At 54.9% G+C, this 7,500-nt stretch overlaps 1 non-coding gene across 1 annotated transcript in view; it reads right to left on the reverse strand.

The window, feature by feature from the left end:
* The window catches only part of LOC124728948, a 1,909-nt gene extending 1,082 nt beyond the window's left edge, over positions 1 to 827 (reverse strand). The window contains exon 1 of the ribosomal RNA XR_007007501.1: positions 1 to 827. This exon is cut by the window's left edge and continues 1,082 nt beyond it. This is a non-coding gene — a ribosomal RNA (small subunit ribosomal RNA).
* Between the last annotated feature and the right edge of the window lie 6,673 nt (positions 828 to 7,500).

Below are 7,500 nucleotides of genomic sequence, written 5' to 3' on the forward strand. Positions count from 1 at the left end.
ACCGAGACACTCAATAAAGAGCACCCTGGTAGGATTTCAACGGGGTCCGCCTCGGGACGCACGAGCACGCACGAGGCGGTCGCACGCCTTCAGCTCGCCCCACCGGCAGGACGTCCCACGATACATGCCAGTTAAACACCGACGGGCGGTGAACCAACAGCGTGGGACACAAATCCAACTACGAGCTTTTTAACCGCAACAACTTTAATATACGCTATTGGAGCTGGAATTACCGCGGCTGCTGGCACCAGACTTGCCCTCCAATAGATACTCGTTAAAGGATTTAAAGTGTACTCATTCCGATTACGGGGCCTCGGATGAGTCCCGTATCGTTATTTTTCGTCACTACCTCCCCGTGCCGGGAGTGGGTAATTTGCGCGCCTGCTGCCTTCCTTGGATGTGGTAGCCGTTTCTCAGGCTCCCTCTCCGGAATCGAACCCTGATTCCCCGTTACCCGTTACAACCATGGTAGGCGCAGAACCTACCATCGACAGTTGATAAGGCAGACATTTGAAAGATGCGTCGCCGGTACGAGGACCGTGCGATCAGCCCAAAGTTATTCAGAGTCACCAAGGCAAACGGACCGGACGAGCCGACCGATTGGTTTTGATCTAATAAAAGCGTCCCTTCCATCTCTGGTCGGGACTCTGTTTGCATGTATTAGCTCTAGAATTACCACAGTTATCCAAGTAACGTGGGTACGATCTAAGGAACCATAACTGATTTAATGAGCCATTCGCGGTTTCACCTTAATGCGGCTTGTACTGAGACATGCATGGCTTAATCTTTGAGACAAGCATATGACTACTGGCAGGATCAACCAGGGAGCTGCGTCAACTAGAGCTGAGCAGCCGGCCGCCCGGGAGTGTGTCCCGGGGGCCCGCGCGAACACGCAAGCGTCCGCTCAATCATTCTGCAAACAGGAGGAGGCTGAGCTCCCCTGCACAATACACCTCGAAACCCTCTCAGGTCCCGGCGGCGCGCAGCGCCGTCCCAAGTACTTGGTCGGGTTCGAGAGAGGCGCAATCGCCCGGAGTTAGGCGAGTAGACGCTTTCGGTGCGACCACCCGTGCTCCCAACTGAGCTTGCCGCTGCCGACAGAGGCCCGGGAGCGTGCTGTCGTGGCATTGCCGGCGGGAGACAACACGCGCCACCTACGGTGACCGGCAGCTCCAACGCCAGCGCCACAGAAGGACAAAAGCCCCACTTGGGTGCCGAAGCGAACTCTCCCAGCACAGCGCACGCGCCAACACATCCGCACAGCTGCGATACAAACCACCAGCGAGAACCGCTGGGGCGACCGAGCAGCAGACGGCGTCGCGGCGCCGAGCGCCGGGCGGCGGCGCATCCTCAACGCACACAGTCCTCAATCGGACCAGCACACTGAAGATGTCCACCGCGCTTCGCACCGGGCCCGCGAGGACCTACTTTGGCCGCACGGCGCCGCGCGCAGGGTGCGCCGGCGCGCAGCTGCGACGCCTGCCGCGTCCGTCGGCCGGCGCGCCTGCCACTGGCCGCCCCCACCAGCCGGCTGTAGCGCGTGCGCCCACGCACCGCGCGGCCAGCACGCCGGGAGGCGCCCCCTCACCGGCCGGGGACGGTCCCACCCAGCCACCGCCGCGTATCGCTTCACACCCAGATTCCGTTCAGTTTCGTCGGCATGGTGGGTATCGCTGGAACAACCGGTTAGTACCTCAACCTATCGTCGCCATCACCGATTCACCCCTAGCGAGAACAACCGCACCACAACAGGTTACCATTTGTTCATTTGCGTAACTTCACCAGAAAACGCAGGCGTCCATCGCCATTTGCAACTTCAACGATTATTGCATGCCTGTGTCAGGTGTCACGCCACACTACGTCTGCCCACATACACGCAACAAAATGTGCACGCCTAGACAATACGTGGAAGGTGGCCCCCGTACGTATGCGATGTCCATTGCTCGAACGACTGTCAACCGGCCTCTGTAGCATGTCGCAGATATGGAACGCGGTGCACCATGCCATCACGGTGTGTGAGGAGAGACGACTAGGTCCGAATACATCAACAGACAGCTCATGCTGATCGCCATCCACGGCGTCCGTTCCTCCCACACGTCTCTATGGCGTACCACACTGCAATCCAGCTCTCATAGGGAGACGACACGTAGCTGCGTGCACAATATTTGCACTGTATGGTCCGCCGTTTTTGGGCGCAGTCGTTGTGCGGTCACACATGTGCCACGATGTATCATTCAGTACATAAGGACGAATGTGCAGTACAGATTGTGGTTCACGCGTACGACATCAGCGGACAGTTGACACAGGCCGCACCACAACGTAGCCTGAGTACGTCGCATGCGAAGGGCATTGAACATGCAAACTTCTCACCAACCAGCTTGCGAAGGCAGGGGGCAAGGTGGGGACGTGGGGAGGGGCGGCATGTACGTCCTGCTGCCATCCACATTACAGTGTACAGCAGGAGCATGTGGAAAGTGAGCAAGACTTGCAAGGTGTTTAACATGAAGCGATACACAGGGGTGCGGGCAGTGCGAGTAGCGAACTATATTGCGAGGGTTGCGGGTGGGCAACACTACAGTAATTGAACGAGTCGTATAACAATTACAGAGCAGGTTTAGGCGACAACGTGGGTTACGTTAAGGCGACAACATGGGTTAGGTTAAGGCACAACATGGGTTAGGTTAAGGCACAACATGGGTTAGGTTAAGGCACAACATGGGTTAGGTTAAGGCACAACATGGGTTAGGTTAAGGCACAACATGGGTTAGGTTAAGGCACAACATGGGTTAGGTTAAGGCACAACATGGGTTAGGTTAAGGCACAACATGGGTTAGGTTAAGGCACAACATGGGTTAGGTTGAGGCACAACATGGGTTAGGTTAAGGCACAACATGGGTTAGGTTGAGGCACAACATGGGTTAGGTTGAGGCACAACATGGGTTAGGTTGAGGCACAACATGGGTTAGGTTGAGGCACAACATGGGTTAGGTTGAGGTACAACATGGGTTAGGTTAAGGTACAACATGGGTTAGGTTAAGGTACAACATGGGTTAGGTTAAGGTACAACATGGGTTAGGTTAAGGTACAACATGGGTTAGGTTAAGGTACAACATAGGTTAGGTTAAGGTACAACATAGGTTAGGTTAAGGTACAACATAGGTTAGGTTAAGGTACAACATAGGTTAGGTTAAGGTACAACATAGGTTAGGTTAAGGTACAACATAGGTTAGGTTAAGGTACAACATAGGTTAGGTTAGGTTAGGTTAGGTTACACGTTGTTGTACGGAAAGGTGTAGGGGGGGGGGGGGGGCGGGGGCGGCAGGTTCGTTGATAGTGATTATAGTAAGTGAATGCTTGTGACATGATCAGATTTGTCACGTCAGGATGCACCTTTGGCTTATTAGAGGCGGCGCTCCAATTCTATGCTTGTGTGAGACCTGTGTCTTTGACTCATGTCATTGTTTGTGCGCTGTGACAGGAGGTACTATTGTGATGTTGGGTGCACCGTTGTATAGGACATGTGTGGGTGTTGGTGCCTGGTCTGCGCAATGGTGGATGTCGAAAGGCTGGGATATTGTATTTTCCGCACGGACCTCCTGGTCTGGTTGTGATAGTGTGGATTGTGTAATGTGGCGGAGAAGATGCACTGGATGTTGTTCCATGCTGGTGCTTACATATTGTATGTGCGCCTGTTAGAAGCAGAGAGTGGTGCGTGATCAGAGTGTCTGGCTGACGTGTGGTTCCCATTTTGGGCAGACTCTTTCAGCATGTATACGGACAGTTGTGTATATTTGCTGTAGTTTGATGGCTCTGCATTGATTACTAATCAGCGCCGTGTGTACGGGTAATCTGGTTCCAGTCCAAAATGTTCCATCTGTGTACATTAGTGACAAAGACTCCCCCCATGCAGTGGGGCTCGGTCTGTTATAACTCTTCCGCGTAATATATTTGCCCCACGTTTTTGCGACTGCGAGTGCGAGTGCAACGCGCATGGGGACCGACATGCTGATGGCTCGGTATCGGACGCCGTACAGTGAGCAACGCGATCGCGTCTCTCGCTCGTAAGTGGTACAGGTCGCGGCTCATGTATACGGACAGCGGGAATGTCGCATATTGGAAATAACTCTTCATGAAACGCAAGTTATAGGGGTGGATTGCACTTTACGAGTGCGGGAAACGTCCGCCGTTCATCCGCTGGAGGTGCGAGTTTGGCGGTTGGGGTGGTGCACGAACGGGTGCGGGTGGCGTCATTGCCGGTCCACGGCTTCGTGCGGCAGAGCCACTGGAGATTGGGTGCTATGGTCGACAGAGGCTGCAGCCTTTGTGGGTGGCGTCGAAAGGCGGCCACTGTGGCGCCATCGCTGTCTTAGTCGGCTTGGCGTCTCATAGATGGCGGTAGCGTCGTTGCAGGAGGTCATGTTGCGGGAGACCTACAGATGGCGGTATGTTTTGTGGTGCGGACGTAGTGTTGTCAGATGCGCATAGATGGCGGTATTGCATGTGGTGTCGCCCTATTTTCATAGATGGCGATACTGTTTTGCCGGCATGGGTGGCGTAGTTCCGTCGGATCCCTGTAGGTGGCAGTGTGCTATGTCTACTGTCGACACCCACGGCACCACTATCTATCTATCTATTTCCTAATACCTCGCCCCCCCCCCCCCGCCCCTACAGACTTATCACCACACACACTAACCGCCCCGGGGACTTGCCAACGACACACCCTATCCCAAGTCTATTTTCTTGCGGAGCATCATGTGTTATTATATTTTATTTCACATCCATCGGTTAGGGGTACTGGCGTTCACCGGACGGCGGCGGTGGACGCCGTGGTACCACGGGACGGCGACAACGTACCAGACCCCGCCGGGCACCGCGACCACCGCACGGCACCCACCCGACGCCGCCGCCTCCACGCGACGCCCCGGCCGGTGGGCCGACATCGACCGTCCGGCACCCACCGCGGCACCCGGCGCCGGCCGCCAAAGCGATACGCTATAGCGCGGCGGTACACACGGCGCCCGGCCGGCCGGCGCCGCCTCCCCGCGCGCACGGCGGCGGCACCCATCGCAGCGCCCACGCCAACCGATACGCCCCAGTCCGCCGCACCCACTGCAGCGCCCTGGGTGCGGCGCGCCCGCCCAGACCGATACGCCCAGAGATGCGACGTGCGGAAACTGAAAGCAAGGGGGGCCCACGCGTACCCCTGCTGGCGACCAGCCCCTGGGGGTCTCGTCTCGCGACAAGACGAATCCCCCAAGCTAGGGCTGAGTCTCAACAGATCGCAGCGTGGCAACTGCTCTACCGAGTACAACACCCCGCCCGGTACCTAAGTCGTCTACAGACGATTCCGAGTCCCGACATCGAAATATAGACACCCATGGTCGACCGGTAGGGGCAGGGCGGCGCCGGGAACAGATCCCAGACAGCGCCGCCCGAGTGCCCCGTCCGGCAAACAAGTAGGGCCCGTACGGCGCGGCGCCACGTGGGTCGACCGCGCCTAGTAAAGTCACGTATTTTCGAGCCTTTCGACCCTCGGGACTCCTTAGCGATATCGTTGCCACAATGGCTAGACGGGATTCGGCCTTAGAGGCGTTCAGGCTTAATCCCACGGATGGTAGCTTCGCACCACCGGCCGCTCGGCCGAGTGCGTGAACCAAATGTCCGAACCTGCGGTTCCTCTCGTACTGAGCAGGATTACTATCGCAACGACACAGTCATCAGTAGGGTAAAACTAACCTGTCTCACGACGGTCTAAACCCAGCTCACGTTCCCTATTAGTGGGTGAACAATCCAACGCTTGGCGAATTCTGCTTCGCAATGATAGGAAGAGCCGACATCGAAGGATCATGGGTTAGGTTAAGGCACAACATGGGTTAGGTTAAGGCACAACATGGGTTAGGTTAAGGCACAACATGGGTTAGGTTAAGGCACAACATGGGTTAGGTTAAGGCACAACATGGGTTAGGTTAAGGCACAACATGGGTTAGGTTAAGGCACAACATGGGTTAGGTTGAGGCACAACATGGGTTAGGTTAAGGCACAACATGGGTTAGGTTGAGGCACAACATGGGTTAGGTTGAGGCACAACATGGGTTAGGTTGAGGCACAACATGGGTTAGGTTGAGGCACAACATGGGTTAGGTTAAGGTACAACATGGGTTAGGTTAAGGTACAACATGGGTTAGGTTAAGGTACAACATGGGTTAGGTTAAGGTACAACATGGGTTAGGTTAAGGTACAACATGGGTTAGGTTAAGGTACAACATAGGTTAGGTTAAGGTACAACATAGGTTAGGTTAAGGTACAACATAGGTTAGGTTAAGGTACAACATAGGTTAGGTTAAGGTACAACATAGGTTAGGTTAAGGTACAACATAGGTTAGGTTAAGGTACAACATAGGTTAGGTTAGGTTAGGTTAGGTTACACGTTGTTGTACGGAAAGGTGTAGGGGGGGGGGGGGGCGGGGGCGGCAGGTTCGTTGATAGTGATTATAGTAAGTGAATGCTTGTGACATGATCAGATTTGTCACGTCAGGATGCACCTTTGGCTTATTAGAGGCGGCGCTCCAATTCTATGCTTGTGTGAGACCTGTGTCTTTGACTCATGTCATTGTTTGTGCGCTGTGACAGGAGGTACTATTGTGATGTTGGGTGCACCGTTGTATAGGACATGTGTGGGTGTTGGTGCCTGGTCTGCGCAATGGTGGATGTCGAAAGGCTGGGATATTGTATTTTCCGCACGGACCTCCTGGTCTGGTTGTGATAGTGTGGATTGTGTAATGTGGCGGAGAAGATGCACTGGATGTTGTTCCATGCTGGTGCTTACATATTGTATGTGCGCCTGTTAGAAGCAGAGAGTGGTGCGTGATCAGAGTGTCTGGCTGACGTGTGGTTCCCATTTTGGGCAGACTCTTTCAGCATGTATACGGACAGTTGTGTATATTTGCTGTAGTTTGATGGCTCTGCATTGATTACTAATCAGCGCCGTGTGTACGGGTAATCTGGTTCCAGTCCAAAATGTTCCATCTGTGTACATTAGTGACAAAGACTCCCCCCATGCAGTGGGGCTCGGTCTGTTATAACTCTTCCGCGTAATATATTTGCCCCACGTTTTTGCGACTGCGAGTGCGAGTGCAACGCGCATGGGGACCGACATGCTGATGGCTCGGTATCGGACGCCGTACAGTGAGCAACGCGATCGCGTCTCTCGCTCGTAAGTGGTACAGGTCGCGGCTCATGTATACGGACAGCGGGAATGTCGCATATTGGAAATAACTCTTCATGAAACGCAAGTTATAGGGGTGGATTGCACTTTACGAGTGCGGGAAACGTCCGCCGTTCATCCGCTGGAGGTGCGAGTTTGGCGGTTGGGGTGGTGCACGAACGGGTGCGGGTGGCGTCATTGCCGGTCCACGGCTTCGTGCGGCAGAGCCACTGGAGATTGGGTGCTATGGTCGACAGAGGCTGCAGCCTTTGTGGGTGGCGTCGAAAGGCGGCCAC

This window comes from Schistocerca piceifrons, unplaced genomic scaffold (genome assembly GCF_021461385.2).
Source record: "Schistocerca piceifrons isolate TAMUIC-IGC-003096 unplaced genomic scaffold, iqSchPice1.1 HiC_scaffold_1182, whole genome shotgun sequence".
NCBI lineage: Eukaryota > Metazoa > Arthropoda > Insecta > Orthoptera > Acrididae > Schistocerca > Schistocerca piceifrons.